The sequence below is a fragment of the Ursus arctos genome, unplaced genomic scaffold (genome assembly GCF_023065955.2).
Source record: "Ursus arctos isolate Adak ecotype North America unplaced genomic scaffold, UrsArc2.0 scaffold_30, whole genome shotgun sequence".
Classification (NCBI taxonomy): domain Eukaryota; kingdom Metazoa; phylum Chordata; class Mammalia; order Carnivora; family Ursidae; genus Ursus; species Ursus arctos.
This window is the reverse complement of record NW_026622986.1, coordinates 19,989,357-20,011,796: the sequence shown is the minus strand read 5'-3', so window position 1 is coordinate 20,011,796 and position 22,440 is coordinate 19,989,357. Positions and strand designations below refer to the sequence as shown.

At 37.7% G+C, this 22,440-nt stretch overlaps 1 long non-coding RNA gene across 3 annotated transcripts in view; it reads left to right on the top strand.

The window, feature by feature from the left end:
• Window positions 1–22,428, top strand: part of LOC130542167 (uncharacterized) — an 81,620-nt gene extending 59,192 nt beyond the window's left edge. For 2 of the 3 annotated variants that reach the window (XR_008956526.1, XR_008956528.1), the window contains 2 exons: window positions 8,591–8,712; window positions 21,946–22,428. This is a non-coding gene — a long non-coding RNA (uncharacterized LOC130542167). Of the gene's footprint in view, window positions 1–8,590; window positions 8,713–16,102; window positions 16,150–21,945 lie in introns of all 3 variants that reach the window. The other variant, XR_008956527.1, reaches the window with a different exon arrangement.
• The last annotated feature ends 12 nt before the right edge of the window (window positions 22,429–22,440 follow it).

The following is a 22,440-nucleotide window of genomic DNA, read 5'->3' as shown; positions in this document are numbered from 1 at the left end:
TACATTTTGGAGGGGGTGTCATGAATCCTTTAGACAAGCTAAAGAAAGCTGTGCAACCCTTTCTCCGGAAAGATGCGTATGTATACAAATGTAATGTTTTGTACTTAATTGTAGGGATTTATTACTTCTTTAGATGCTAATGGAGGAAATATAGCAGAAATGGTTTGTTTCAAAATGACTATTGATTTATGAGCTGAGGAGTGAAATTATTACATCGGGTTTAGGGACATTTTTGGTTTAGGGAAATTATCCTGATAACTAAAATGATTGGAGCCAGGAAAGAACTGAGTAGAGAAATGTGAAAACAAAATGAAGACGATCTGGACTAGAAAGGGAGTTGTAAGAATAGAGATTAAGGCCCTACAAAGAAGCTATTGCTCGTTAAGTAACTGAAGATGTTTTTTTAGTCAGTGGATTGCAATGAATAATTTCCTGTGTGCATTTTAATTTATATATTTAATGTTCCAAATAGTCTAGGAAGTATCCTATGATATCAGAGATTACGTAGTTATGTATCTGAGAGGCAGGATGACTTTAGTAAAAGTTTTTACAAGGAGCTATTTGAAATGAGTTTAGTTTTTAGGAGATGCAACAGAAGAGGGTTAAAATTTAATAGTGTTATCAAAATCTTCAAAATGGTTGGGATTTGGCAGGAAGGAAGATTTTGCATATAATATTCAATAAAATGTACATGTTTAAGAATTTTTCACTTATTTGTTCACTCATAGCTTATTTAGGTAACTTGGTTCTTTAAAAAGTAGAGTAAAATAGAAATTCTGTTGTATAAAGGAACCACATATGCGAGGAAGGGATAATGAACTTGAATGTCCTCAAGCTTGAGGAAGGCAGCCATTAACCAGCAGAGGGAGTATGTTAACTGGATTTTCAATGGCGTTAACATTTCTCATGCGGGAGGCTTAGTAATAATGAAAAACTTTAGTATCATAGGGTGAAAAATCAAAATTATAAAAGTGCCATCTACTTGGCAACTAGATTAATGACATCCTTTTAGGGGGATCTCTGCATCGTGCTTTTAAGAAATTAGACACGAGGGGCGCCTGGGTGGCACAGCGGTTAAGCGTCTGCCTTCGGCTCAGGGTGTGATCCCGGCATTGTGGGATCGAGCCCCACATCAGGCTCCTCCGCTATGAGCCTGCTTCTTCCTCTCCCACTCCCCCTGCTTGTGTTCCCTCTCTCGCTGGCTGTCTCTATCTCTGTCGGATAAATAAAAATAAAATCTTAAAAAAAAAAAGATATTAGACATGAGGCTGAAATTGGCAAACTGCAGAAAATGTAACACATGTTGTCTTATCCACGTTTACCTTTGTGAAATTCATGGCCTTTTTGCCTTCTGCTGGGATCGAGAAGGGATGTCTGATTTTTTAAGAGCTGAGATGTGGTATTGCAGATGTTCATGTTTTTGACAGAAATATTATTCCTGTACAAAGAATACTTACCACAAGAGGAAAAATAATACCTTGCAATTAAAGGTAGACGAGATTTTCAAATATGTGAAACTCAACCTATAAAACTTTTTTAAATTTTTTTTATTACATTATGTTAGTCCCATACAGTACATCCCTGGTTTCTGATGCAAGGTTCGATGATTCATTAGTTGCGTATAACACCCAGCACACCATGCAATATGTGCCCTCCTTACTACCCATCACCAGTCTATCCCATTCCCCCACCCCCTCCCCTCTGAAGCCCTCAGTTTGTTTCTCATAGTCCATAGTCTCTCATGGTTCATTCCCCCTTCTGATTACCCCCCCTTTCTTTATCCCTTTCTTCCCCTACCGATCTTCCTAGTTCTTATGTTCCATAGATGAGTGAAACCATATGATAATTGTCTTTCTCTGCTTGACTTATTTCACTTAGCATTATCTCCTCCAGTGCCGTCCATTCAACGTATAAAATTTTTGTATGAATTTTAATTTTGTCTCCTTTAAGAAGAAATTGTAGATCTGATATGTATTATTACTATAAAATCAGATTTGCCCAAACCAATTGGTTATATAAACAAAGTTAAACTACTTTAACAACAGTTTGATTAGTAATAGCATAATCATTCCAGACAGAAAATAAGGCAGTGCACAAATTTAACTAGAGAATAAGTAGATGCAAAGTAAATAAGTAAGCAAATCAAGCTGAAAGTGTTGGTGGTGAGAGAGATGGAAACACAAGGGCAAAAACATGGAAAATAAAACTGGGGTAAAATTAGTATTTTTAAGACCTAATCTATAAAGTTTATACATTTGCTGAAATCATGCAGAAATTTGACTCTAACTTCTTTGTGGTAGAGAATAAAATAGGTTATATGATTTTCTTCTTCTTTCAAATGAAAAATTTCAGAGCTTTATTGACATAACTCAGTACAGTTTACACATGTCGAAAGTGTGCAATTCAACGGTTTTTAGCATGTTTACAAATACGTGCACTCACCACTGCAGTCACTTTTAGAATATTTTTGTCACCTCAGGAAAAAACCCTGTACACTTTTAGCTTTTATCTCTCTATTCTTCAGTCTACTCCTTGCCCATCAGCCGTTAAGAAACCATAATCTACTTTCTGTCTCTATGATTTTTTTTTATTCTGGATTTTTATATGAATGAAATCATATGGTGTGTGTGTGTGTGTGTGTGTGTGTGTGTGTGTGTGTGTGTGTGTTTTCCCTTCTTATGACTGGCTTCCCTCACTTAAGCCTAATCTCAGGCTTCATCTGTATCATAGTGCTAACAGGACTCCATTCCTTTGATGGCTGAATGATGTTCCCTTGTGTGAACAAGTCTCATCCATTGATGGACATTTGGTTGTTTCCACCTTTTGGCTGTTGTGATTAATGCTGTCGTAAATATTTGTGAACAAGTTTCTGTGTGGACTGTGTTTTATTTCTCTTGAGTATATAGCCCAGACTGGAATTCCTGGATCATATAGTAACTTTAGGTTTATTTCTTTGAGGAACTGCCACACTGTTTTCCAAAGTGGCTGCCCTATTTTATATTTCTACCATCGGTATATCAGGATTCCAATTTCTCCGTGTATTTGCCAACACTTATTATCTATTTTTTTTTTATTGTGACCATTCCAGTGGGCATGAAGTGGTATCTCATTGTGATTTTGATTTACGTTTTCCTGATGACTAATGATAGTTACATGTTTTTTAATGATCATAGGATAACTAAATAATGTGCTTAATATCATCTATCCGTATATATGCTATGTACATGGACATGGAGAACTTTATTTTGTGAGTCTTCATGAAGAAAACTCTGTATAACACAGGGGATAATCTCCTCTAAATATTCCTAAGGACAACATAATAATATGTCCCTCAGGACAAAAAGCATGGCTCCATGTTGGAGTTGGGAGTCTTGAAATACTGCAAGAAAGATTAGAATTTCAACTGTGTTTTATAATTAGGGCTACCTTATGTTTCCTTTAATGATGTTGATTAAGAAGACACAGCTGTTAGGGGCGCCTGGGTGGCTCAGTCGTTAAGCCTCTGCCTTCAGCTCAGGGCATGATCCCGGGGTTCTGGGATCGAGCCCTGCATCAGGCTCCTCTGTGGGAAACCTGCTTCTTCCTCTCCCACTCCCCCTGCTTGTGCTCCCTCTCTCGCTGGCTGTCTCTCTCTCTGTCAAATAAATAAATCTTAAAAAAAAAAAAAAAAGAAGACACAGCTGTTAAACAAACACATGTTTCCTCCAAAGCACATCTAGTGAGCAGTTGAGATTCCCCTTTATTTGTCCTTATATAGGTGTGCTAGTCTTGCCAAATATAAGTCAATAACTCTATTTACTCTGTTCTGCCTGAAATTAAAAGGAAAACAACTTAAGCCTGCTTCAAAGAATTCATTCTAAAGAACACGATTCCTATTTTTCTTTCCAGGAATCTTTTGTTATCAGCTGGCTCTGCCTAGATTATGAATCCTGTCTCCAGGTGAATGTCCATCCCATTAGAAGCTCTGTTTCACTATGCTTTTATCCACTTTAGACTCTATGTTGATCTTTCCAGATCTCTACCGTTGGGTTGAAAATAGTAATAGACAAAAGCCCTGGGGAGGATTCATCCCCTCAGGTGTTTTTGCTGCTGGGATTCAAACAGGGCTATTTTTCTGTGTCCTTTTCTTAATGCTGCAGCAGAACAGGCTTGAAACTATGATATTATTAAGAAAAAAAAAAACTACTCTCTTTTTCTCTCAAATTAAGCCCTGTGGTGTTGAATTAGCCCCTGGAGGTGGTTGAAGAGGGTTAGTGCATCTGTTCGAGAATTAGATGCTTTACAGTTAATAAGACTGCGTCCGACGCTGTATTATTCCCTTGTCAGAACCTTATAAATCATTTCATAATTTTGAAAGAACTGCAGGAAGTTGTAATAAAACTTGGCTGCTCTCATTAGCAGCCCTTTGTTACCAACAGTCTCCTCTAGGTTTGAGGACTTCATCCTTTTGATGATTTATTTAATGTATTCTAGATTCTCTGAGTTTAGCAAAGAGAAGCTGCATTAAAAAAAAAAAAAAAAAGTCCCTAACTGCCCTCTTTGTGAAATTTATGGGGCTCAATCCCTGTACTGTAAATTTTTACCCAGCGCATGAAAACAATTCAGAAATGTATGAAGATTTTGCTAGATGGACCCAGCAGATATTTGAAATAACCAGGCAAAATTGTTCTGGTTGTGTCACTTACACCAAATACATAATTGTACTTTCTTCTTACAGTCACTTTTAACTAGTGGGGGATCTAAATTCAACCAAAACTAGATTAAAATTTGTGGATCTCCTTGGCACTAATAAAAAAAAAAATAAGTGGTTTGAGTAAGAGATAGGCTGAGGTAAAAAGAACAGATTTATTTCCTAAACATTTTTATAGTTACCCAGTAACACCAAAGCTGTTAATTAAAAGTGTCATCAATAATCAGAAAATGAAGCCACTTGAAGCACATCTCAGAAAGTCTCCCTTTCATCACATATTTGGTTAAATCTCATTTGTTTTTTTCCTGGCAGCTCAACAGAGCAGAGAAAAAATAGGGAGAGGAGTATTTTCTTGTGCCAGAATCACCATTTCCATGGCTTAGTCAGTTCTCATTTGTCATAATCCAATCAGTCCATATGCCCTGGCTTGGACCACCCTCTGTTCCTAGGACCTGCTTCACGGATGTGCAACCAATGCAGGCGCTCGGAGTTTAATGCTTTGCAATTGCCATCTTGAAATTCTTCACACTTTAATCTTTGAATTTGTGCTCTAAGGAGTGAAGTCTGATGGGACAATGAAGTATGCACCAGGAGCTTGGAGCCTTGGTGCAGGTGAGGTCTCGCCTTCTGCCACGCCAGTGCCTCCCCAGGACAGATGCCCAGGCACCTTCTCTCCTGCTCTTCCCAGCAGCTGCCTTGAGGCCTCCACTCCCAGCAGGGGGCCTGCGCATGGGTGCAGGGTAGGCTGGGGTTGGGTGTGCACCCCAGGTGCCCAGCTGGGTGGAGCTGTGAGGTCTTCACGCTCCCAAGAGAGCGCAGCATTGAAGAGTAAGTAAAAGAACACCAGGGCAGGTCAAGAGACAGATGGCAAAAGCAGGGAGGGTGCCTTTTGCTAGCTTTGTGAACACAGAAGTCCTGCCTTTTCATTTTTCGCTATGCCTTGGAAATTACGTAGCTGGCCCTGTCTGTTGCATCGTGATTCGTCCCATCTCACTCTTGCTATCAGGTGGTTTTCTTTTGAAATGTGTGGAGAGAATAAAAATAACATCGTATTTTCCTTGTTTTTCCCCCCATGTGTCTGAGTGTTTTTATGGGAGTTTTTCACTGGTCAAATCTGAGGCTACAAAGGCCATTCCTAAGGACTCCCGGATTAATGTCTTTTTGACTGAGTCTATTCGATTTTTTGTTGTTGTTGTTGTTCAGGTAATTCAAGGAATCATTACATGAAAGATTTTTGTAGTGATTCTAATGTCTCATGCCTATTTTTGTTACTGTTGTGTTGATCAGCAGCATAACCTTCTGGTCTGAAAAAGCTGGCAGCTTACTTCTCAAGGCAGGACAGACAGCTTGCCCATTGGTTTTCCTATAGTTGTTGATTGGACAACCTCCCCAAGCCAGGTGGGCAAGTCCTGGGTTCCAGTGATCACTGAACACTTTCCTCCTCCTGGGCCCCATAAAGTAAAAAAATAACCATGCTACCTTACAGATCACTCAGAAAAATACTCCTTTTCAGATATGACCTAGCTCTCCATACTGATATGCCCTAGAGCAAATGTTTGTAATTGGTAGAGTTTGATTACCCTCATTATTTACAGAGGGATGACACCACATATGTCAAGTTAAAATAGGTGTCTTAAAAAAATTGGGTAGTTGGGGGCGTCTGGGTGGCACAGCGGTTGAGCGTCTGCCTTCGGCTCAGAGCATGATCCCGGAGTCCTGGGATCGAGCTCCCACATCAGGCTCCTCCGCTGGGAGCCTGCTTCTTCCTCTCCCACTCCCCCTGCTTGTGTTCCCTCTCTCACTGGCTGTCTCTCTCTCTCTGTCAAATAAATAAATAAAATCTTTAAAAAAAAATTGGGTAGATATATTGAGCATCCCTAGCTTAAAGAGCTGGAAGCCGAAGCCAGGCAATATTTCTGTCTTCCTTTTCTGAAACTCTCCTGGAGAGAATGCCGACAGCTCTCTTAAGAACTCGCATTACTTCATAGCTACGACACACCCCGTACTTGCTTTGTAATGTTGGTGTGGTCTAGATTAGTGTTTCACAGACTATCATCTACACACCTTCACTGTCCTCCGAAGTTAATCCCTGGTAAAAGGGGGCCATGACTAGAAAGTGGTACACACACCAACCCCTTTCTAGGAGGATCACAGCGTACACCAGCCCATTGAAGTCTCTCAGTAGACTCATAATAAAAAGTGGTTAGCATATATTTTTTTAGAATTTATTTATTTACTTGAGAGAGAGGGAGAGAGCACAAGCAGGTTGGGGAGGGGTAGAGGGAGAAGAAAAAGCAGGTTCCCCACTGAGCAGGGAGTCCAACATGGGGCTTGATCCCAGGACATCATGACCTGAGCTGAAGACAGATGCTTAACTGACTCAGCCACCCAGGTACCCCATGTGTTTAACATTTTTTTAATGTTGGATTTTCCAACTGACTTAATCATGAGTCACATTTCCCCCATCAGCATCAATTAACATTTGAGGGCAGAAGAAATTGAGGGTGAACCTTTTGGTAATTGCTGGTTTGGACAGTTGGAATTCGTTGGGGTGGGGGTGGGGAGCTTCACCTTTAACCAATTTGATCTGCAGGATTGTAAAAATGTAAGGGGACTCGGTGATGCCCGAAGATGTCAGAGTGCCTAGAATGCAGAAGTGTTTGGTTCAGATCTAGTTGGTCGTAATTGAATGGTGCAAGAAACTAAGAGTCTATGTAAAAAAGCTAAAATCATGAAAGGGATCCTCTGAGGACAAACATCTCTGATATGGGAGCAGAGATGACTCATCCCAGTTCTGTCACTAATATTTGTGCCTCTTATGGGACGGGAGGGATTGAACTTGAAGAGCATTTCGAATGATTATGTAATGTGAATAAAATTGGCTGAATAATGGCCCCAAAGATATCGGGTACTAATCCCTGGAATCTGGAAATGTTATTGTTCATAGAAAAAGGGTATTTGCAGACGCAGGTGCATTAATAATCCTGAGATGGGGAAATTATTCCGGGTTATCTGGGTGGGTCTAATTGCAATCACAAGTGTCCTAATAAAAAATGGGCAGGAGGAGATTACACACAGAAGAGAAGGCAACGTGACCAGGGAGGCAGAGTGGAGTGCTGTGGCCATAAAGCTAAGTGTATTAATCAGGGTTCTCCAGAGAAGCAGAACCAATAGGATAATTATAGGAATTGACTCAGGTGGATATGGAGGCCGAGAAGTCCCACGATCTGCCTTCTGCGAGCAGGAGAACCAGGAAACCCCGTGTTATAATTCAGTCCAAGCATGGATATGGGGTCTGCTGGTGTAAATCCAGTGTGAGTCTGAAAGCCAGAGAGCCAGGAGCACTGATGTCTGAGGGCAGGAGAAGATGAATGTCTCAACTCAAGCAGAGAGAAGGAATTTGCCCTTCCTTTGACTTTTTGTTCCATTCAAGTCTTCAAAAGAATGGGTGATGCCCACTCATTAGTGAGAGCAATCTTTACTCTGTCTACTGATTCAAATGTGAATCTCTTACATAGGCACCCCCACAAAACATACCCAGAAATAATGTTTTACCGGCTGTCGGGCCTAGGAATTAACCATCACACCAAAGAAAGCTTGCAGTCACCAGACGCTGGAAGAGGCGAGAACAAATTCTCCCCGAGAACCTTTGAAGGAGGTGTGCCACAGTGACACCAGCTGATACCTTGGTTTTGGCCCAGTGATACTGATTTTGGACTTCTGGCTTCCAGAACCGTGAGAGAATAATCTTCCGTTCTCTAAGCTACCCCGTTAGTGGTAATTTTTTGTAGCAGCCATAGGAAACGAATACAGTGGATAAAGAGAGAAGAACAGTTAAGGCTTTCAATTTTTACTTTATTGATCTGGGCTTTAGATGACCTTTTTCTTGTTTTCATAAAGCTGGAAGATCAAGGGATCTTTAGCATTTCGTCAGATTCGGAATGAAGACTTGTATCTATCTTGGCTGATATTTCAGGATTCTCCAGGAGGCCGTCATTACAGGAAGAGGAATACATGAGAAGGTAAGTCTTGGACCCCATAACAGGAACAATTTCAGTTGTGCTCCAGGTGGAAAGACGAGAGTATAGTAATTATGAAGTTGATGTATTTTCTTGCTGGCCAATTTCCTTGAGAAGTCCCCTAACATTTGATTTGACTCTGTCCACATCATCTAGAGAGAGAAAAATCAAAATGGAAGCTGGTTATTAAAAGGATACATACTGTTTCTTGGGGCCTGACTTGAATATAAGATCAGAATCAACTGGGACTGATGGATATAATTGACTAAAACCTGAAGGATAACAAGAGAAAGGCAGAAAATATCTGGTTATCTTCTAGCAAGAATTTGTAAAGAATAAAACCAAATGTGGACATTTTCAAATTTGTGGTGATTAAACAGGAGTATGCCAGAATGTCATTTGGTTCAGAAAAAAATGTCTCTATGGTCACAACCACATAATGATATTTAAATTTTATTTACTTCTAAACTCCCACTCACACCACAAAGCTGCCTCAGATGCAAAACCTTCATTTCCAAATCAGAAAGGCTTAGCAAGGCTCAACTGGATAAGTGCATAAAATGGTATTTATTTTAACAGGTGAGACTTCATGAATACTAAGGACTGTCCCTTGACTGAATTAGCAAAAAGGAAGAACCAATCCAAGTGCACTGATGCCGAGAATGGTTTGGTCTCCTCATGTCCAGAGCAAACCCCCGTGGGCCTACCAGGCTGATTTTGTCACATCTGAAGTCCAGGAGCCAGGTGTCAATCCTGGGTCTTGTCGCACATACAGGACTGGGATCGCTGGCCAGTGGTCAATTGAAATGGAAATGAAAACACTTCCATGCTCCATTGGCTCAAAACTGCCTGTTCTGAGCTTTTCTGGCATGCTGGCTCTTCCATTTATTACCCTGTCCCTGAACCCTCCCTGTCACACAGCCTCAGTTTTGCCTTTCAGACTGTGATTTAGAGACTGTCTGTGCGTTCTGATTTCAGTCTAGGCTGAATCCCTGGACCAATTCTTCACCTACCGTGAGCCGGCCTTAATCTCTCCCCCTGGCTAAATTGTAATCCTCACTGAGGCTCACCGCTGTTATTTCTTTTCATTGTGACACTCAGCTTCAAATCCTGATAATTGGGAACTCAGCATATTGGGGACTAGGAAGGATCGTAATGTTTCTGTCTTTCTCATCAAATATTAAGCTCAATTATCTTGCTCCCATCATCAGCAATTATATAGGCTTGCATAAATTTATACTGCCACAGTAGTCATATTGCCCAGCCGAATGTCTGGCAAGTATAAATGTCATTTACAATTTACAGCACAATTCAGACAGACATGCTTCTCAACCAAATCTCTTTCCCCTTGACTCTAATTAGAAAACTGTAGAAAACGGCATGTGAGGACAAATAGAAATATAGTTGCTATATTAAAGGAAGAGAGAATTAACAAAGCAAAATGATTATTGCTAACTTCCTTGGTGTGTGCGTGTGTGCGTGCTCGTGTGTGCGTGAAAGAGGTAGACATCGGGGAGACAGGTGGCTGGTTATTTTCCTATATAATTGGGTCCGCTAAGTTAAAACATTTTTCCATAAACATAGATATCAAACATTGATTAATGATGCAGTTAGACTCTATGTGAGGCAATGGGGATACATCGAAAAATAAGAAAAAAACCTTGCCTCGAGGGAGCTAGTTGTGTGATTTTTCTTTGTTTTTGGTGACCTCTCCCTTGTATTTCATGGGACAAATCATGGGTTCCTTAATAACAGAGATCCAGATGACTCTGGAATTTTGAACATGAGTTAACACAGAAGGGACTCTACCTTACTTGGGCCATTTGGTATCATCCTTAATGTCTAGGTTGTATGTAAGGTTAAACAATTTTTGTCCTTATTCCTCTCTTTCAGTCTCCAAGCTTAAAAACATAATCTAGACAATGCCACTGAAGGCTAAAATAGACAATCCACTTATTTTCTACAGCCCAAAATAATTAAAGAAAAGGCCACCTAATATTTTTTCATTTCCTATGCATGAAATAGTGTAGAGAAAAACAGACAATGGTCTTTCCCTGAGGTTTTGTCTATTTTCCTAGGAGATTCTGTGCTTTTCAGTATTCAGCGGGTCTATAGTGTATAAAGCATATTTGGTAAATAGTAAGATAACGGAGAAAGGCATTTTTTAACTTGCCAAACTTATTAAAATTAGACAGCATTTAATGAGACCCTGATTCTGAGAAAAAAAAAAAAGCCCTATTGGTATTGTTTTCCATTATAGTTTATTCACTTTCTGTGCTTGTTTAGTGACTGCCCCTTAAAGTCCTTCCATTTCTCATACTTTTAGTGGCATAACGTGGAGAGAATAGCAGTCAAAGTAGAAATAATCATCCTTTCCTGCTTCATACCATTCTTTGCGTTTCTGGGGGAACAGTAATGAACTGCATTTAAAAGCAGAGTGTTCTTCCTTTGAAGAAAGATTGAGTTTGAAAAACCATCAGAGTAAAACTGCATTTTTCTCAAAGATAATATCTTATTGTTTCCTGCCCTAAAGTTTCTCAAAAAACAATGTCAGGGTTTAAATAGTAAGTACCGTCATCCTAATAAGTCCTGTGGGTAGATCGCATTTTCTCTCCAAGATGCACCCAAAAGTTGCATTTTTCGATTCAGAATTTTATAATGTCTTTGAAATCTTATCTTTTTATGAGTGTTGTTCAGAGAGTAAAAATGGCAACATAGGTAATGAAATCCATTTTGAAGTGAAATATTAAGTATTTCACTCAGGAGGGATTTTATTTGCATTAAATGGATTCATTGTAAAGATTCATTGCCATCAATTTTATTCCTACAAGGAGTACATTTTTGTTGTTAGAAAAAACCTTAATATAGACGTTACACAATTCAGAAAAATCAACCGTTGAGTTTTATGAGGTACACTGCATTACACTGAAAGCAGGAATAGTGTGGTTCCCCCTACCTCCATATTTTATGTCTGCATCATCACACAATAATGATCTGGTGATTTTAATTTCCATCACTTATTGAAGCAAAAATTTCAATTTCATTTGCTGGTGAGCTATTATGATACACAAAGAATTAAAGGATCTTGTGATTTTTTTTTCTATAAGGCATTAGGAATTTTTAAAAAGGAGCGGATTTTAGAAAATTCCTGTTTGAGATGTTAGGTTGCATAGAGGCTGAAAGTTCCTGTTACTATTTTAAACATACACAACGGGATAGCAGAATTATGTCCATATGTATCAGTAATAATTAGACATAGAAATGGGTTTCAGTCCATTAGCACAATCTCTCAGGCTCATTAAAGAAAATAAAGCCAAACTCTATGTTTCCTTGACTCTAAGATGCATATTATTTTCGCTTTTGACAACTCTGAAACTACAAAATCTCTTAGGCACGACAGACGTGATCGGCGTCTCGAGGCAACACTTGTAATGTCAGGCTGTGCAACCTGCCTCCTCCTATTCCTTGTGGCTTGATGGGGCAACCTCAACCCTTTGATGTTCCGGTCAACAAATCATTAAGGATCATTTGAAAGAAATCTTGGTCTGCACTGTTTGAAAATCTTCTGTTGACATCTTAGGATACGTTTAAGAAAACACTGACATCAAGCCTTGTCAGAATGAGTGTCAGCAGCTAGGAAGGAAATTCTGGAGGCAAGAATGAAACTTTAATAAACGTCATCTCCCCCATCCTCTTGATGGCGCATGGGAAAATAACATGGAAAAACGGGAACATGAACATCTCTGAGTAAAAAGCCATTCAGAAACATTGGATTCTGAATGTGAAGAAATTTTGTTTTAGGCATACCTTTACCATTTGATTTTGCTTATATTCCTTTTTTAAAAAAATGTATGCACGTGGTCGATACATGTTAACAACCAATTTCTAAATACTGGTTTTGTAAGAATTGTTTCAAGAAGTGCAAAATTATAGTTCTAAGCAATAAATGCATTATTTTTATACATTATGTTTGTTTATACTTATTTGTATTATACATTGTATTTATTATTATATACATATTTACACATTAATTAGCAGAGGTTTTTTTCTTTTACAGAGGTAACTAATATAATGATGCATATACAGACAGTGATGGTCTTAGATTAAATGAAATAATCCTTTAGGAGACATACTTGAAAAAGCAAATGATATGATTGGAAAATAAAAGGAAGGGAAAATTGTAACAAAAAAGTTGGTATAGCCTTATAACACCAAATAGTATTCAAAGCACAAATCAATGAATGCTGAGATAGGAATTTCATATTGATAAAAAGGAAAACCCACCAAGAAGATATGCTATCAATCTACATTCATGCAACTACATAGCGTCAGAAAATATAAAACAAAAATAGAACTACAATTTAAAAAAAAGGCCAAATCCATAATTGTAGCTACAGAACTTAGTATACCTTACTCAAATTCTGATAGATTGGTTTATTAATACAACCTACAAATATATATGGTTGACTGTCTATTCTGGGCTGGATATTGTTCTAGATTTTGGTAAAATGACTTTTATCAAATAGCATTTACCGAAATCAGAACTTGCAAAAAGGGAGACTTTGAAATAAATCCCCACAAATACGGAGAACTGATCAACTGGAAGACTAAGAGTGTAAATGGCATACAATTTCATTTAAAGAATTTGTAACTGCATATTGAAATATGTTGATTTGTGCAAGAACAGAATCTTTTGGTGGAATTATCATTTGAACTGGACACATTCATATTCTTCCCAGGAATGGAATGAGTTTGTGACATGCAACAATTTGTGGCATCTAAAGTTGGTTAAATAATAAACAGTAATTCTAAATAAACACTTATGTGAGATGTTTACTCTTGCAAAATTTATTTAAGAAAGATCCTCTGAATGATGGCAAAAAGTGAATATTTGTGAAAATACTTAGGGTGAAATAGTTACACACTTCAATTAAATATCAGAGGAGAAATATTCTCATTCTGTTCAATTGGGTTTGAGCCGAAGAGATTCCTCAAAATCTATAAGGACATGATTTTCTAAACTTAAAATACTGTAGTTTCTCAAGAAGTGCTAATTGGAGATGTTAACAATTTCCAATTTATTAACCATAAGAATGCAAATTTTGGGGTGCCTGGGTGACTCAGTCAGTTAAGTGTCCAGCTCTTGGTTTAGGCTCAGGTCATGATCTCTGGGTTGTGAGACCGAGCCCTGCATGGGGCTTGTGCTCAGTGCAAAGTCTGCTTGAGATTCTTTCCCCCTCCCTCCCTCTTCCTCCTATCCCTCTGCTCCTCCCCAAACATACTTTCTCTCTAAAATAAATAAATGAAATCTTAAAAAAATAATGCAAATTTTAAGAATATTATAAGCAATATTATGAGAAATTTAAAATATTAAGACCATGTGGAAAAAAATTCTAAAGAAAAATACTAGTGTCATGACATCAGAGAGAGATACAGCTAAGAAATGGATTAAATTATATGAGTATGTACCAAAATTAGATATTCTGATTTTTTTAAACATTCAGATAGTACAAAGCAATCATTTTTGCTTGAAGGCATGGATATATAATGCTCATTTTACTTTTATAAATAATTTTCCTTTTGGAAATAGTTTTTGGTAAAAGCTATTTTTATGTAACTGAGTTTTATATAAAAATATAATGGCTCACCACTATAATAAAAAAAATTTGTCAGTTAATAAATGTTTCAGAAGTTATACAATTCTAATTATGTTAGCATCCCCTTTTGTACTAAAAAATGTCCCAGCTTTGATCAGAAATTCTAGTGACCTTACTAAAACAAGCTTCACAAAGAATAGCAGAAAGGCTTAAAAAGGATTAGAGAGACAAAAATCATACAGACGAAGAAAACATATTTACCCACAAAAGATTTCACAAACAGGGTGCCTGGGTGGCTCAGTTGGTTAAGCGTCTGCCTTTGGTTTAGGTCATGATCCCAGGGTCCTGGGACTGAGCTCCTTCCTGAGCAGGGAGCCTGCTTCTCCCTTTCCGGTTGCCCCTGCTTGTGCTCTCTCTCTGTCAAATAAATAAATAAATAAATAAATAAATAAATAAATAAACTCTTGTAAAAAATAATATCACAAACAAAACCACTCCTCTTTAATTTTCGATATTAGTAAATTGTGTCAGCTCTCTTTTTTCTTAGTTAGCCTGGCTACAGGTTTATCAATTTTATTGATCCTTTCAAAGAACAAGTTTTTGGTTTCATTGATCTCTGTTTTCAATGCCATAGATATCTATTCTAATTTTTATTATTTCTTCCCTTGCTTTGCATTTGATTTAACCTTCCTCTTTTTTAGTTTCCTAATGTAGAAGCCGGTATTATTGATTTTAGTATTTCTACTTTTCTGATACATGCATTCAATGAGATCAATTTCCCACTCTGCACTGTGTTTGCTGCATCCTACATGATTTGGTCTTTTGGATTTTTATCAGCTGCAAGGTCTCTTTTTCCCTCCACAAAAAAGATATTTAATTAATTAATATGTAATATTAATTTAAAATTAAATATTTTATTAATTAAATATTTAATTGATATTTAATTCCACAAAAAAAAGCACATGTAACTTAGATTTTAGATGTGGAAATAAATCATAAAAATAAAACAAGGCTGATCAATTGAGAAATTTCTCTTTTTAATAAGTTCAATAAAGTCTATAAGTAATTGATTACATCTATAGTTTGAGCTTAAAATCATGCCTATGCTTAAATTTTTGAAGATACTACTAGACTAAGTATGAGCTGTCAGCCAACGGTTCGATTCTTAGTCTCGGACTGGCTTTGTGCAAATCACATATATTTTTTAAGATTTTATTTATATTTTTGAGAGAGAGTGCGCATGAGCAGGTGGGAGAGGAAGAGGGAGAGAGAATCTGTGGCCAACTCTGCACCTAGCGCAGAACCTGACTTGGGGCTCGATCTCACAACCGAGAGATCATGACTTGAGCCAAAACCAAGAGTAGGGCTCTTAACCGATTGAGCCACCCAGGTGACCCTGGAAATCATACTTTTAATGTCTGTACAGTTGGTAGCTTATTGTAATTCACGTACAAAGCTTTAAAAATTGGCAAATAATTATTTGTAATAAGCTAGTCATACAATATAATGTTTAAGGAAATATCCTCACTTCTTCACTAGTATAAATGTTTTCTGGCTCCTTTGTTTTTTTTAAAGATGTAAAAACCAATCTTTCATGCACTATAAAAGGAGCACATATTATTGGGTCATTCTCTCTAATACTTCTATGTAAAATATCATTTCCAAGTTGGAGGCTTACTTTGGAAAGAGAATTTTCAGTTCTGAATATTTGAGATTAGAACTAGTTAGTGGTGCTTTGGTTTGGTTTGTAGGAACCTAAATTAGTAAAGTTTCCTTGTTCTCATTTTTTTTTCTAGGAAGGCATGTTTCTAGCAATTACCACCTGTGGAAGAATCTTGGCTAAGTATGGTTCTATCAACTGTGCAAAATATACATACAGAAATGACCAGTCTTTTATTTAAAAAATTTTTTTCCTATTTTTAAAAATTTAAATTCAATTAATTAACCTATAATGTATTATTGGTTTCAGAGGTAGTAATATTTTTATTTTTTATTTTTTTCCATTAAAAAAAATTAAATTCAATTAATTAATTAATGTATAATGTATTATCAGTTTCAGAGGTAGAAGACCAGTCTTTTGCCTTTAAGATGATCTTTCTCTCATGAGTTTCTATGACCTTGTTGGGGAGGAAAAAGTTTTTCTTCACCCCCTTAGGATGCCTGGCTGTGCCTGCAGTTTTAACTGGAAAGGACAGATTCAGAGAAAAAACCATGCAAATTTTACATGACATGAAATGAAGACCTAAGGAAACAGACCTGTGTATTTTCAAGCAAGGTTTGATGAAAAGTTGTAACTGAACCCAAGTTCATTTGCCCTACGCACAGCAAAGCTCATCACTGAGACATGAGGTATGCAGCAGGAAAGGATTTATTAGAGAGGTAGCCAAATGAAAAGAAGGGAGGGCAAGCCTCAAATCTCCAGAGATGGCGAAAACAAGTTTTTCTATAGTCATAGGGGTTGAGATTACAAACATACTGGTGAAAAAGGCAGAGAGACTTATGCCTCATGAGGAAAGATGGAAATACATAACATACATCCCATGTGCACTTTGGGCCAAAGACTTTACCTCAGAAGGAGACAAAATTTAGCCCCTGAGTCAGGAGGTTATCTTAGGACAAGGAAAAGAGGTATGGGCATGCTTCCATAGCTGGTATAAACTGGATGGAGTCTCGAGCTCCTTATCTTGGGTAAGGAATGCAGGGTCTTGCATGTTCACAGGCTGAAAGCTTATCAGTTGACCTTGAGTCCAGGCTTCTGCAGAGAGAGCTAGTGGATTTGTTAGTGGGGTCTGAAAAGACACAATAGCTGACTGGGGAGAAACAGTTCTCTGAAAAACAAGCTTTAGCTTTTCTGCTAGTTTTAACCTCATTAGCCCTGTGGGGCATGATTTCAGAGTGGGCAGTTGTATGAAAAGATGATAGATTAAGACGTATGAGTTTAGTGTACTCTTCAGAGGTGAAAATGTTTTTTTCCTTTGGGTGTGAGGAGGGCACCCCTCATATGCAGGTTTTATACACTGTTTCAGGGGAGAACGGTAGGGGAAAGGTCAGAGTGACCTTCCTGCTTCTGCCATTTTCTCAAACTGCTTCAGTTAAAATATTCAATATGCCAAGATACCATACTTTGGGGTAGCATGTCCTCTACTCCATCAACTTCTACACTGTTTGGACTTAAAGATTTTTTTGGGCTGGTAAATGCACTTGAAAATGTCACTTACATGCTTCTTGCGGTAGAGAATTATTTCGAAAGTGATTACAATTAAGTAACTGTGTTGGAAAGTCCTGTGAAATATGTATTTCTACCAGGACACCATGTTCAAAAGTGAGGACAGAATGTAGATGGTGGCTGGAGATGCAGGATGGGTGAGAAAAGAGCTGGTGATCTATACCTTTAATATCGTGACTGCTCGCTACTTCTTCCGTGAAGGCAGAAAATAGCAAAACCAAATACAGTTGTAAACTCATGGGAGTAAGTAAAAAATGCCCGAGATTCTGGAGCTCTTTCTTATGTCATATTGTGTCCAATTTACTCTCCGTCTATCGTTTTATCCTGCATTTTGCTAAATTGCCTTTTTGACTAGTTTGTTATCCACTTTCCCATGCCTTTCTCGCTAACATTTTCAAGTGTTTGTTTACTTTTTGCTTTTTCATTAAAAGAAGAAAAATTCCACTGTACTTCTTTGCGTAAGTGAGAACATCCTTTTTCTTTTTTCTGTTTATGCTAGACTCATATTGTGTGATTTCAATGCTCTCAAGGCAGAATGACAAGTTTTTCTTACTCTTCTATCATCCAAATTGATCTCCTAGAGTCGTGGGAAGTACACAACTCTTGAAAATTATTGTAGAGAAGGAAATGGAATTTTACCTCGCTTCTGTGTCCTAATTTTGTTCATTTAACTAATGCTTTCCTTAGCTACACTGATCCCACCTCAGGTGAGTAAGAAATGAGAGTAGGCATTCACAGCATGATGATGTGCCAATCAAACTTATTGTCAGTAGTCAACTTGTGTTCCTATAACTACAAATTCCTGATTGAATATCTATTTTTTTAAGGATTTTTATTTATTTGAGGGAGAGATAGAGAGAGAGAGAGCACAGAGGGAGAGTGAGCGGGAGAAGCAGACTCCCCATTGAATGGAGAGCCCTATGTGGGGCTTGATCCCAAGACCCTGAGATCATGACCTGAGCCGAAGGCAGCTGCTTAACCGACTGAGCCACTCAGGAAACCCAAATATCTATTTTTTTAAGTGAATTGTCCATGAAGAGTGCAGAAAGATAATTTAAAATCGCCAGACATAACTGCTTCTAGTGGTCCCTCTCAATGTAATAATCACTTTGGATTATATTCAAATACCATCATTTCCAATTTTGGCTTGCATTGAATCAACTGGAGGACTTGTTAGATACGGATTTCTGGGTCCCACTCCTAGAGTTGCTAGTACACTGAGTAGGGTGTGGGGCCAGATAACTTGCATTCCTAACAAATTACCAGTTCATGCTGATGCTGTTAGTGAAGGACCACATTTTAAGAACCTCTGTTCTTAAGTGAGTTCATTCCCTTCTCTGACCTCCCCCTGCCCCGTAGGTGATCTATAAAATAACTTACTTTGCTCTTTTCATGCTTATGAGTGTCGATTGCTTCTTCTCTAAAAGGGTTACCTAAAGATTTATTTTTCTCCTCCTGAGAATTAGAAGGTAGGCAGGGGCAGGTGTTCTCATGAAAGTTAATCTTAAGAACAACAAATACAATCTTCCAAGCACAGACAGCATTACTCTCATGTACAGGAAATTTATAATTTTGTTTCAAACACCTCTCTATCTTGTATATCTTCATGCTTCTCTATTGCTGACAAATTAATGATCCACTTTGAAATGTATCAAACTAGTTTTAAAAATAAATGTGTGTTAGTACTAGATTCAGTTATGGCTGCCATAATATGCTGCCTATTATTTCAAAAGCCATCTCAAATAACTAAACATTCTCACTTTTATTTCTTTATTTTTGACAAAATGCTCTGGTAGAATTCCACCTTTCACTTTCTAAGGGTGCTTCTCCATTTTTTAGACACTCTCTCAGATATTTTTCTGCTATAAAATAACACCAGTCAATTTCTGTAGTGATTGCTGCCTTCATCATTGCAGGGCTCTGTTCCTGGAGGACAGATATCAAACCCGAGTGAAAATGATGGTGTGAAGTGTGTATGTCTAGTATCAAGTGATAAATGTACTCTTACTGCTGTAGGCTATAGACATCTCTTCTCATATAAAGATGCCCCCCCCAAAAAAAAACCCACAAAAAAACAAAACAAAAAATACTGTCAAACCTCCAACTTAGAAATATTCTATTAATCTACTCTTTAATGGTCTAATCTCCAGAAACCTTATACATTACAGTTTATATTGTCAGAAAAACTCCAGGGTTGCTCAGGTGATAATATTTCTTTCCATGTGGAGAAGCTTGACATAATCACAAGATTAGAATTACTTTTAGGAGAAATCAAGTATATTTCATGTCAACACAAGACATTATTTTTCTAATTGGCTCAGGGTTGGTTAAACCTAAATGATTAGAAATTAGGGTTCATTGTAGATACATTTTTAGCGGGTTCCCTGTGGCATAGTGTAAAAATGGCTGCCGATAGCTTCCATTGCTTTATGCACACACTTTATGTTTGACTTTTCCCATTGATCCTTTCAAGGGGTGGAGTCTTCATGTCTTCAATTCTTGATGCAGATCTTGGCCACGTGACTTGCTTTGGCCAATGGGGCAAATTCTCCTAAGCAGAAGCTTAACCAATGTTGTAATAGGGCTTGTTATCCTCTGCATCTGGAACTCCAAGCAGGCAATGTGAATGAACAGAGGCTAGCCTCGTGGAGAATGAGAGGTTCTGTGGGAGAGAACGGAAGCACCCTGGCTGATCGAGAACCAGCCAGCCAGACTTTGTGTTAGACCACATAGACCAGGGGTTGGCAAACGATGGTCTGTGGGTTGAATCCAGCGCACCATCTGCTTTTGTAAATGCGGTTTTACTGGAACATAGTCATGCCCATTCATTTGCATAGTGTCCATGGCTACTTTTGCGCTCCAACAGCAGTACTGAGTGGCTGTGACCGAGTCCATCTGGTCCATAAAGTCTTTTACGGAAAAGGTTTGTTGACTCCTGTTGTAAACCATCCAGTCCCAGGTAAGCTGGCCCAGAGCAAAAGAACTACTCCGCTAAACCACAAAATCATGAGCGATCTAAATGCTTGCTGCAAGACTCCAAGTTTTGGGTGGTTTGTTATGTACGTATAAACTGATTCTGACACTGCTTGATAACTAACTCCATCCCTAGTGCTTAATGCCCTTTCTCTGGTTCTCTTAAACTTGGAGGCTTGGCCCATAAGCTCAATGAATATTGGAGCAATCTTAGAGATCATTTAGTCCAATCATTCCATTGTACAGACAGGAGAATAAACTCCACGGAGAGTATTTAAGACCACATAGATAACTGTCTTTGCCAATTACATGGCAATAGTAGTGAATGTCAAATCTTTCCTTTCTAATGAGACTCTAAAAATATCTTGGTTTGATTGTCTCAGGAAACAATTTCACACTCGCACCTTAGGCAATTTCTGTTCCTTCCATATTATTTTTCCCAGCTGGGGTATTTGGAATAGTGGGTATGAATGTAACTACTTGAGATCCCTGGGAATTCCATCAAAAGGATGTGTTTGAAGGGGTCATTACAGAAAATGATCGTTCATCTCTGATCACACCTGGTTGGGTAGTTTGGTGTGACAGGCAAAGTGAATGGCTACGTATAATATTTTGGCTTGTTCCTCAGTTTTCCTGAATAGTCCAACAGGCTTCAGTTGGATAAATTAATTAAATGGTTTGTTTTTACCTTTCTTATAGACCCTATTTGGATTGTATGGCAGATGCTTGCAATGCAAATTTTTGAAATGCCTTGAAATATTGGTTAAAAGAAATAACTGCAGAACTACAGTTATTATTTAAGTTCACCTTATGAATGTCTGCAAATTACAAAAGCAAAATAACCATTTTAAGGATAAGTATAGGCTAGCTCTTCACCTTTTGGAAGAGTAATTTGGGGCCTTAATATTACAGAATTGATGATGATGATGATAATTTTAAGTTTGGTTTCATTTTGATTTCATATATAGATATTTATTCATGTGGAAATGACTGTCAGATATATTTTTAAAAGACTGGGAATTTAAATGAGAACTCAAAGAAAGTAACTTCATCGATTATATTTTTGTGGATAAACGTTAGTATTGCTTTTCTTCTGTCTTAATAAAAAGCCAATACATAGGATCAGTTGCACATGTATTATGTTTCAAATAATAATTTTATTGATGGTATAAAGTTAATAGGTACATATTACAACGTACCTATAAAGTAGGTTGGCTATAACTTCTTACCACTTAATCTATGCATAGTTTAAAGTGGGTCTTCTTAGTCATTTACCTCTCCCTAAGATTAATCACTGTTGATGTTTAGTGTTATATTTTCATATAGCTTTCTATTAATTTGCATATAGATGCATATGTCTGTATTTTAAAACCACAAATTGCATTTTATTTTATTTTTTTTTTTTTTTAAAGATTTTTTTTTTATTTATTTATGTGACAGAGAGACAGCCAGCGAGAGAGGGAACACAGCAGGCGAGTGAGAGAGGAAGAAGCAGGCTCCTAGCGGAGGAGCCCGATGTGGGACTCGATCCCAGAACGCCGGGATCACGCCCTGAGCCGAAGGCAGACGCTTTAACGACTGCGCTACCCAGGCGCCCCCACAAATTGCATTTTAATGTACATATTGCATATTGCCTCAATTATTTAACTAACACTTTGGGAGAATTTTCTGTGTTAAAACACATAGATTTTCCTTTTTCTTTTTAACAACTACATATAATTCCATAGAATGGATATCATGATATATAAAAATTCTTTAATCGATAGACATTTGTTTTAATTTTTTCTTACAAGCAATGCTTATTTCTTTGTGCATTTATTCAAGTATTTCTGAGGGATAAATTTGAGGAACTGAAGTACCTGGATCTGTATTTGTGCCCATTTTAAATTTTGATTGATTTTATCAAATGTCCTTCAAAATAGTTCTGATGTTTTA